Here is an 11533-nt window from a genome sequence, read left to right as displayed (position 1 = left end):
GGTTGCTAGTAGTGTTGATTACTCCTTGTAGTTGATGCTAGTTGGTTTATTTGGTGGAAGATCATAAGTTCAGATCCTATATGCATATTAATACCCCTCTGATTATGAACATGAATATGCTTTGTGAGTAGTTACGTTTGTTCCTGAGGACATGGGAGAAGTCTTGCTATTAGTAGTCATGTGAATTTGGTATTCGTTCGATATTTTGATGAGATGTATGTTTTCTCTCCTCTAGTGGTGTCATGTGAACGTCGACTGCATGACACTTCACCATTATTTGGGCCTAGAGAAGGCATTGGGAAGTAATAAGTAGATGATGGGTTGCTAGAGTGATAGAAGCTTAAACCCTAGTTTATGCGTTGCTTCGTAAGGGGGTGATTTGGATCCATATGTTGCATGCTATGGTTAGGTTTACCTTAATACTTCTTTTGTAGTTGCGGATGCTTGCAATAGCAGTTAATCATAAGTGGGATGCTTGTCCAAGTAAGGACAGCACCCAAGCACCAGTCCACCCACATATCAAATTATCAAAGTACCGAACGCGAATCATATGAACGTGATGAAAACTAGCTTGACAATAATTCCCATGTGTCCTCGGGAGCGCTTTTCTCTATATAAGAGTTTGTCCAAGCTTGTCCTTTGCTACAAAAAGGATTGGGACACCTTACTGCACTTTATTTAATTTTGTTACTTGTTACCCGTTACAAATTACCTTACCACAAAACTATCTATTACCGATAATTTCAGTGCTTGCAGAGAATACCTTGCTGAAAACCGCTTATCATCTCCTTCTGCTCCTCGTTGGGTTCGACACTCTTACTTATCGAAAGGACTACGATAGATCCCCTATACTTGTGGGCCATCAACGCCCACTTTTGTTGTGTTCCTCTGGTTGTATGCGCGCGCGCAGAGCCACACGGAGGCTGGCTAGGCCACTGCCATGTGGGGCCGACCCTTGTTTAGATTAGGGCCTAACCCAGTTTAAATAACCAGTGCCCCCCACGCTAAATAACCAAATTAGTCAACTTATTAAACTTACTCTATGACATATGGGTCCCCTTGACCCTATTAATTGGTCAACATTGACCCAATCAACACTGACTATATTGTTGACTCAGCCACACTGACCCGACCTGTCAGCCACACATTACACTCTCTAGTACACTTCTATGTACACCTAGCATTTTATATAAATCCAGAAATTTAGAACTCCAATGAAATTTTGGAAAATCATATAAAATAAACCATAAGTCAGATGAGAATAATTTATATATGAAAAATGATCAGAAAAATATAACAAAACCGAATATGCCATTCACATACCTGCCACATCCCTCTAACATAATGAACATCTATAAATTGCTCTTGGATCAATATACTAAAAAATACCTGGAGCTGGGAAAATATTACCAGATATTTTCCCTCTTCTTTTAAAATGCTTAGAATTGCATTAGGTCACATCAACACTATATTTTGTCATGGCATGCTTTGTGGTGCATTTGATTGCTTTGTTATTTACTTCGTTCCCCCTCTCGTCCATTTCTTTTGGTAGACCCTGAAACTGCTGCCGCCTCTGGGTGCGATTACGTCATCGACGACCCATCCTTCTCAACAGAGCTTATAGGCAAGCAAATCCCCCTTCATCATTCCGATATCGCATGTTCCTTCTCTTTATTGCTTGCATTAGAGTAGTGTTACTGTTACTGCTTTATCGGTAGATCCTATATTCCTGCATAACCTGTCTTTTTTTAAATACTACTGATACTATCCTGTTATCCTATATGCTTAACATAGGTTTGTTATTATCCCATCGGTGGCCCCACATCCTTGTCCGTATTGGACAGAGACCGCAACACCCCTTTAGGCCCTGCAATTGTCCGACTCTACAGAGCCACTAAGGGTGAACTTTACTGAGGGTGATTCCTCGTAGTTCACTCTCAACGATGACTTTCCAATGCATCACATCTAGTGTGACCTTATGAAGGGTGATTCCTCGTATACTACTTTCGATGATGTCTCTGCCCTGCAGAATATCAAGTGTGAATCTATCAAAGGTGATTCCTCAGGTTTCACCTTGATGGTATGGACCTGAGTCCCGACAGCCACAAATGTTAAAGACGAGTTGGCCCCAAGGGTGCCCGCGAGAGATTACTGTGGCGGAATGACAGGGCAGGTTGAGACCACCTAGGAGTAAGGTGGGCCTGGTCCCTGGTCGGTGTCCACGGTTACTTCTTAACAACACGCTTAACGAGTTCAGTGTATTTGATCCAAGATTGCCACTGGCATATACACACTAACCGCCGCGTGGGACAATGGTTTATGGGGCCCTTGGCATCGTATGATTTCTCCTGAGAGCTACCCAGATGTTACAGTTCACATAGGCGAGTTGATTAATGGGGTGGACTGTAACCGCCTGTTTTGTATAAAGAGGTGGGTCTGGCCCCGGTCAGTCATGCAAGATGCAGGAGTGTTTTTGCAGATGAACACCGAATAGCCTTCCGGCATGACCGTCGCTCTGGGTAGTATCCAAGCATGACCGTCGCTCTGCGTAGTATCCAAGGACGAGCATCTCATCCGAGGACATTGTGAACACACCGCCTTCCGGCAACTGCAGCTTGATGGTGTACCCAGTGTTGTGCCACACCTAGTATAGGGTGCCCTCACATAAGAACGGGCGCTTGAAATATATTTTCTCTCGTAAGCTAGGCCAAAGGCAGATGGAGAGTCAGAACGGGGACCGACCACTCCGACAACACACTCAACCATAAGAAGGGCTTGGCCCGGTCACCTCGGGAGGTGTGGATGATACGTCTCCAACGTATCTATAATTTTTTATTGTTCCATGCTATTATATTATCCATCTAGGATGTTTTATATGCATTTATATGCTATTTTATATGATTTTTGGGACTAACCTATTAACCTAGAGCCCAGTGCCAGTTTTTGTTTTTCCTTGTTTTTGAGTATCGCAGAAAAGGAAAACCAAACGGAGTCTAATTGACCTGAAACTTGACGGAGCTTATTTTTGGACCAGAAGAAGGCCATTGAGTAAAAGAGTTGGGCCAGAAGAGTCCCGGGCTGCCCACGAGGGTGGGGGGCGCGCCCACCCCCCTGGGTGCGCCTCCCTACCTCGTGGACAGCCCGGAGAACCCCCTGACTTGTTCTCGACGCCAAAACCTCTTATATATACTGAAACCTCCAGAACATAACCTATATCGGGAGTTCCGCCGCCGCAAGCCTATGTAGCCATCGAAAACCAATCTAGACCCATTCCGGCACCCTGCCGGAGGGGGGAACCCTCACCGGTGGCCATCTTCATCATCCCGGCGCTCTCCATGACGAGGAGGGAGTAGTTCACCCTCGGGGCTGAGGGTATGTACCAGTAGCTATGTGTTTGATCTCTCTCTCTCTCGTGTTCTTGAGGTGGTATGATCTTGATGTATCGCGAGCTTTGCTATTATAGTTGGATCTTATCATGTTTCCCCCTCTACTCTCTTGTAATGGATTGAGTTTTCCCTTCGAAGTTATCTTACCGGATTGAGTCTTTAAGGATTTGAGAACACTTGATGTATGTCTTGCATGTGCTTGTCTGTGGTGACAATGGGGTATCACGTGATTCACTTGATGTATGTTTTGGTGATCAAATTGCGGGTTCAGTGACCTTGTGAACTTATGCATAGGGGTTGGCACACGTTTTCGTCTTGACTCTCCGGTAGAAACTTTGGGGCACTCTTTGAAATTCTTTGTGTTGGTTGAATAGATGAATCTGAGATTGTGTGATGCATATCGTATAACCATACCCACGGATACTTGAGGTGACATTGGAGTATCTAGGTGACATTAGGGTTTTGGTTGATTTGTGTCTTAAGGTGTTATTCTAGTACGAACTCTTGAATAGATCGATCAGAAAGAATAACTTTGAGGTGGTTTCGTACCCTACCATAATCTCTTCGTTTGTTCTCCGCTATTAGTGACTTTGGGGTGACTCTTTGTTGCATGTCGAGGGATAGTTATATGATCCAATTATGTTATTATTGTTGAGAGAACTTGCACTAGTGAAAGTATGAACCCTAGGCATTGTTTCCTAGCATTGCAATACCGTTTACGCTCACTTTTATCACTTGTTACCTTGCTGTTTTTATATTTTCAGATTACAAAAACCTATATCTACCATCCATATTGCACTTGTATCACCATCTCTTCGCCGAACTAGTGCACATATACAATTTACCATTGTATTGGGTGTGTTGGGGACACAAGAGACTCTTTGTTATTTGGTTGCAGGGTTGTTTGAGAGAGACCATCTTCATCCTACGCCTCCCACGGATTGATAAACCTTAGGTCATCCACTTGAGGGAAATTTGCTACTGTCCTACAAACATCTGCACTTGGAGGCCCAACAACGTCTACAAGAAGAAGGTTGTGTAGTAGACATCAGTGGAGTACTTGCACGTTCCCATGTTCATCGATGCAGTATATGTCGCGTTCGGCATTGTAGATCAGAGCGACCAGCTTCGCTCTATCCACGGTGACAACATCGACGATCGTCCACTTCGTGTCGCCGCTCGTCATGTAGGCGACCTTGGTGACGTGGTTATGGTCACGGATGGCCACGGCGGTGTAGCAACTAGGCCTTGGGTTTGGCCCAAGCATGACTCTGTGTGGCCAAAGGTGGTTCGGCAGATCAAGGAGCTCGATCTCCTCGCTAGTGATGAGATTTAAGGCCCCAAGACGGCAACCATCGGCAATGGTGAGTTAGTGATGATGTGGATGCCATGGATCATTCAAGCAAAGAACGGCAAGGGCGGCGCCAGGGGCCCCCGATCCGGCGCCGCTAGCCCCTCCCCACTCCTACATCCCCAGCCGCTGCTACCGCCGGCAAGGGCCGTGTGGCGGCGGGCCCTGCACCGCAGATTCAGGGCGGGTGGTCACCGGGGCAGATCTGGTGAGGTGGAGGCGGCGTTTCACGTGGGGAGGCCGGGGTGGCAGTCAGGGCGGCGCCCTTGCCGCGCGGCGGTGATGGATCCTACATGGCCAGCGGTGTGGCGGCCGCGGGCACATGGGTGGCTCCGATGGCTGTGGATCTGGCGTCCTGTCCAGATCTGTCTCGATACGGTCTTGGCTAGCCGGTGGCGCGAGGAGGACTGGTGAGGAGCGGCTGCAGGCTCCCTACCGGCGTGCCGATGGCGGACCTCGTCTCCACGGCGAGGCTCCGTTTGGTTCCAGCCAGCTGTGAGGTTGGGGGGACACGACTTCCGGTGAAAATTGTGCCGACTTCGGTCATGGCGGACGATGGCGGCGTCTATGACGGCGTTCCCTTCTCGATGCATCGTTGTTGCAGGCTGTGGCACCCCACTCGTTATGAACCCTAGATCTGGATCTACCGGATCGGACGATGATGGTACCTTTGATGCCGTTGTCCCTCTCGAGGGCATCGTTTTGGAGCAAGTGCTAGTTGGACCGGACAAGCGGAAGAGCGGTGTCTCATCCACCGCAAGGCCGACGGCGGATCCCGGTGGGCATGGTGCCGCGGAGGTTCGGCAACGGGCGCGTGTAGACGGACTCGTGAAGGATGGTGGAGTTTTCTGGCGTCGTGGTGGCGTCGACGGCAGGCCAGGCAAGGTCGATGGGTCAGTTGCTGCTCTGGAGATGGACCGGTGGAAGATGGCGGCGGCAGCCTCTGAGAGTCTGTCTGGTATGGGACCCAGTCCCGGTGTGTGGCTGGGCTGGGGCATCCGGCTTTAGATGTTAGGGTTTGGTGCGATGTCCGTTTGGTATTAGGCCCGGATATTCGGCACACCTTCATTAATGGGATAGGAGTAGCAACAGGTGTTGCCTAGATGGTGGCTTCAGGCTCACTGATGTATTACTTTATCCGGTCTTTGTGAATAATTAATATGCATCGTGCAGATGCAGAGGCCGGGGTTTATCCTCCTTTTTAAAAAAAAGCAAAGAACGGCAAGAGTGTTAGATGACCATCACCGTGAGAGTGCTAGTGACGATGTGGATGCTGGAGGTCGGGATGGCGTTTTGAGGATTGTACTTGTAGATGATCTCTTTCCATGCATCTCTTACCAAGCGACCACGGTCGGTGTTTGTTGCTTTGAGCAGGATTTGTCGAGCTTACACAAACGGCTCTTGGCATCATCCAATTTAACCAGAGGGTTGGTTAAAAAACATGAATCTATAACAACTCAATTAGGACATAACAATAAAATGAAATAACATAGAAATGTAAAATGTACATAAAGTTGCGAGAAGGAATGCTTGCACATCATCTTGATACAGAGGGTTGGAAACCAACTAAAGTCTTGTAGAATCATATCTAGTTACTTGGTGTTTCTGTTGCGTTGTTGTAGTCTTAATCATTGTTGAAGTACCAACATCTTGGCGTTCCTTCACTACGAAAAAGGGTTTCCCCCCCGCTTTATATATATAAAGCAATCAACACCGCAACATCCGAGAACACCGATACAAACACACGCCACCACCACACAAACACACACACACAAACCAAGATATAAGGGTGCCGGACACCGACACACAACCCCAACGACTACGAAGCACACTACAAATAAGCAAAGAAGAACCGCTTTGAGCCAACGGAGACCACCATAAGTGCGATCCATCGAGGAGAGGTGATACGGCCAATGTCGGAGCGGGGACTCGAAAACGGTGCCTCCAAGAAGGGCATGACCACGGATAGCCGCCACCGTCTGATCCTCGCGGATCAAGCTTTTGCCCGGAGCAACACGAAGGGAGTAGAAGCACCGTGACGGAGCCTGCAAGGAGGAAACGACGATCGCAGTCGCCGCTGCCATCGGCCAGTCCAAGGACCGGGCACGTGATGGACCGCATTGCTCTGACCCATCCGACGCAACCCCTCTTCGACAACCACCTGCAACCATGCCGCCCGAGCGGCCATCTTTGCTCGCCCACAACCGAGTCGCACCCTGCACCCAGGCCGCCGCCCTACACCCAGGCCGCCCTAACACCATCAAAGGGGAAGGCTTTGGACAGCTCCACCAAACCCAACCACCGTCGGAACCGGCAGCGACTGTCCCGCCTCAAGCATCGCAGGAAAGCAAACAGAAATACACCATGTCGGGGAAGGAGGAAGGGGGAGGAGCGGCACACGGCCACGACCGGCACCCCCTGTGCCGACGTCGGGCAGCTTGACCACATCGGAACCACACATCCCTCCTACCAGCCTTCCCATCGAAGCACCCTGCCTCGCCCCAACAAAGGTACTGGCACTGACCGACGAGAGACCACCAACAGCCGCCCGTCCGCCAAAGAAGGATGGTAGATCGGCCGCCACCGCCACCAAGGACGGGCCCAAGCAAGCCCTCCCGTGCCGCACGCCGTCGTCCAGGACGAGGAGCCCAGCCAGACGCCAAGACGCACACGCACCTCCACCATCGCAGCCACGCCACCAGCACCGCCAAACGATCCACAGCAGCACCGGTCACCCGTGGCCCCTGCTGGCCTCAGCCCTTGCCGCTGGACGGGCCACCGGCAGCTGATCCGGCCGGATCTGACCGGGCCGTCACCTGCGAACCACCCGAAGCAGATGTCCCCATCACCACCTTGGACCACTGCCCCAGTAGCCAACGCGCCGCAACCAAGCCGCCTGGAGAGGCCGCGCCGCCACCGGACGGAGCCACTGCTCCTGCGCGAGACCGACGCCGCACCGCTGAACACCGCCATAGCTCAGCGCCCCCGGCGGCCAGCCGTCCTGCACCGGCTAGGGGTTCCGCGCAGAGGGGAAAGGCGAAGCCCGGCGGCGCCTCTAGGAGGCGGCGAGGGAGGGGGCCGAGGAGAGGGACTGGGAGGCGGCGGCCGCAGGTTCCCCCGTCCGCTCGCGGGAGCGGCTCGGGGGAAGGGGAAAAGGTTCGAGTCCTGGTTAGCCCGACACCGGCGTTCCTTCACTAGGAGGAAGAACGCACCGCTTAGAGGTTCTGGTGTTCATGTCAAATGCCCACGGCGTACATTGCCCGCAATCTATCCAGTAGACAGAGTTGGGTATTACTCCCAAGGTGGCCTCAGCCTGCACCACCGTCGTGTTGTTCTTGCCGATGAACACGGAGTAGCCTCCCAGATCCTTCACCACATCCCAGCATGGCCATCGGTCTGGATAGTATCTGAGAACAAGTATCTCGTCAGTAGACATGATGAATGCACTGCCTCCACGTACCTGAAACTTGATGGGGCCCCTTGTGTTCTGCCAAACTTGGAATAGGGTACCCATAAAGAAGAACAGGCGCTTGAAAGATATTATTTTGGCCAAGATGTCATAAGGCGGGTCGAAGGCGGCGGCAGCGGCGGAGCGGGGAGCCGGCAAGGGCTCGATGGTGTGTTCCTGCGTGCAGCCGCCTAAGGGGATGTGGAGAACTTGCACGTCCCCACGTTCATCAAGGCAGTAGTATACGTTGCTGCATCCGGCATCATATGCCAGATCAACCAGCTTTGCTCCATACACGTTGGTGACCGTCCATCCCGTGTCCCCGCTTCTCAGGAAGGCAACCCTTGGTGCCATAGACATAATAGTGATTATAGTCCCAGATGGCCACAACGGTGTATTTATCGGGCCTAGGGTTCGGCCCAAGCAGGAGTCTGCGTGGCGGGTAGCCATCGTCCGGTAGAGGAAGGAGATCGATCTCATCGGCTGTGACGGAGTTTAGGAGCCCAGGACGCCGGTCTTTGACATCATTGGTGATGGTGATGTAGCTGTTGCTCGAGCCGGTGATGCAGCTGCTGTGGCACGGGAGCATGGAGAGGGGGAACGCCCGCTGCATCAGGATCGATAGGGCGTACGCATGGGTACTGTCGCGAAGGTGGTCATCGGGATGCACAAAGTTGTCGAGGACGAGGAGGTACGGGGACTGAGGGCCGGGAGGCAGCGCGGACCGCCACGCGGTGCAGACGCCGCGGACGGCGATGCAGTCTCTCAGCGATTCCAGGCGGTCCACAATGGGGAGGAAGAGATCGGCGAGAAGATCCGCCCAAGCCCTGAACGGCGGCGCCATGATGATGTATGTCCGTCACGCTTCGAGGCTAGCAGATCTACCCTGAAGGAGGAAAGGATGTGATTATTTCTGTACCCGTATGGCCGTATAAGAGCATCTCCAGCCGTTGTGCCCCCAGGAGGCGTTTTTTCCGCCTCCTGGGGTTGCCCTGGCGGAAAATTTGCACTGGGTAGGAAAAAATTCCAATCGTCCCCCCACCCAGCCGGCACCATCGCGACCGCGTGGGCGCAGCGAGGAGGCATGGCAGGCAGCAACGAGACGGCCCGGGTCAAGCCGGCCGCCGCAAACTCCGCCGCGGCCTCGATCACCAGCTCGTCGGGGGCCTCGCCGTCGGTGATGGGGTGGAGCGCGGAGCCGACGCCGCCGCCCGGGGCGGGGCCGTCGCGGTCGCAGTCGCTGGCGATCCGGCGTACCTCGTCGCACCAATTGCTGCAATTCTCGCAGGAGCTCAAGGCCGGCGCGCCCGTCCGCCCACCGAAACCGCCCTCGCTGGTCGCCTCCTGGAGCTGCGGGAGCACGAGCGAGAGCCCCGGCGGCGAGAAGCCGCCCTCGCTGGTCGCCTCCTGGAGCTGCGCGCGCTGGTGTCCGGCCACGCAGGCGGGCGGGTGCGGGCGAGCTCCGCCACGCACAGGCGGGCGGGCGCGGGCGAGCTCCGCCACGCACAGGCGGGCGCGGGCGCGGGCCGCCCCGACCACAACGTGGGCGGACGGGCGCGGACGAGCTCCGCCTCGGCCACGCAGGCGGGCGGGCGCGGGCGAGCTCCGCCACGCATAGGCAGACGCGGGCGCGGGCGAGCTCCGCCCCGGCCACGTGCAGCGAGTGCAAGCTCCGGCCACGGCTCCTCCCCGTGCAGCTCCGCGTGCAGATGAGAGGAGAGAGGGGGGTGGGCAGAAGGAAAAAGAAAAGAGAGGAGAGAGAGGAGGAGATGAGAGGAGAGAGAGGGGGTGGGTGGCTGACGTGGGGCAATCAGATTGGTTAAGCAAAAGCGCCGGTGCTTCCAGATGCCCCTCCCCCCCCCCCCCCATGGCCTAGGTGTGGGCTGGGCTTGCCGGCTGTATTTTCGTCTAATCCTGCGAAAAGTGAGGTCCTGGGAGCCTGAGTGGGGCGTTTTTTGCTCGCTGGCACCCAAAAAATGGTCTGGGGGCATTTTGGGGGCGCTACTGGAGATGCTCTAAGAACCATGGCCGTGAATCACAATTTTTTTTCTGACAAACAATCCACGATCCTTGTCATGGTGGTACCAGCCAATAGCAGCTTATCATTATTCCCATGCTCATCCGTGTCACCATCCAATCCAACGGTTTGGAATATCTCTGTTGATTATAACTCCATAAAGATGCAGATCAATCTCTCAATCTAGCACCAATTATGGAAGAGTACTCACGAAGGAATTAATCAAATACTTTCTCCGTTTCTAAATATTTGTCTTTCTAGGCATTTCAAATGGACACAATATACGAATGTATATAGATATATTTTAGAATGTAGATTCACTTATTTTGCTTCGTATGTAATCATTTGTTAAAATCTCTAGAAAGACAAAATTTGGGAACGGAGTGAGTAGATCCAATTCGCCAAGCTTAAGTCGGTTTGGGTCCCTCTTGGGATGGCCTATAAGTACCTATATCCCGAGTCCTTTTTGCACACAAGGACAGGGATCCATCAAGCCGAGAATTCATAGCTTCACAAATCACAGAGGTGCAAGGCAAGGCATAAATCTCAAGCAGTAAATAATTTACATCCATCATATTCCGATTCCGAGCTTTGTAGCCCACTTCTTCTTCGATACAACCCCTCTAATTACAATAACAGTCCAGATCGTCCCGTACCCTTTCATTAAAAAGGGCAGGATCGTGCAGGCACTTAAAAAGTCACCGCGCGTGTGACGGGTGCTGTACATATGTCGGGCGGGTGTATACGGCTGACAGGTGTTGTACGTACGTCAGGCTCGCGTGGAGGATAGGTCCATGCCCGTGTGGGGTCAGGCCCGTGTGGGGTCCGTCGATGCGAGACATGTCGCCAGGCCCGCGTCGTGCTGTCGGTGAAAGCAAGACGCGTCATGCGGTCGGTCAAGCGATGGTTCCCGATGCCGTCGTGCCGTCTTCTGAGGCCGATTAATGCCGGCATTACTCTGGCGCGCCCCAGCCCAACCACCCCGCCACCCTCTAGTGGACAAAAAACGTCCCGGCCGGCCCTCTCTCTCCCCGACACCTGCTCTTTCCCTCCCTTGACGCCCTCCTCCACCTTGACGCAGTTCTCCTCCACCCCAAAGAAGATGGCCTCAAGCGGCGCCGGCAGTAGTGGCGGCCCTCCGCCGGGCGGCAAGTGGCCGACGAGCTTGGGCGCGCCGGAGACGGACGAACTCATCCGCCTCAGGCTCCTGGTGCCGTCAGGCTGTCGGCTGCCGAAGGTCTTCAAGATCACGGCCGACGGGTACCCGACAAGGGGGGCCGGCGCGACGCCGGAGGAGCTCCGCCGCCACAGCGGCGGCCCCTGGAACCCAG

Source organism: Aegilops tauschii, chromosome 3 (genome assembly GCF_002575655.3).
Source record: "Aegilops tauschii subsp. strangulata cultivar AL8/78 chromosome 3, Aet v6.0, whole genome shotgun sequence".
Lineage (NCBI taxonomy): Eukaryota > Viridiplantae > Streptophyta > Magnoliopsida > Poales > Poaceae > Aegilops > Aegilops tauschii.
The sequence above is the reverse complement of the archived record's forward strand: the minus strand, read 5'-3'. Positions refer to the sequence as shown.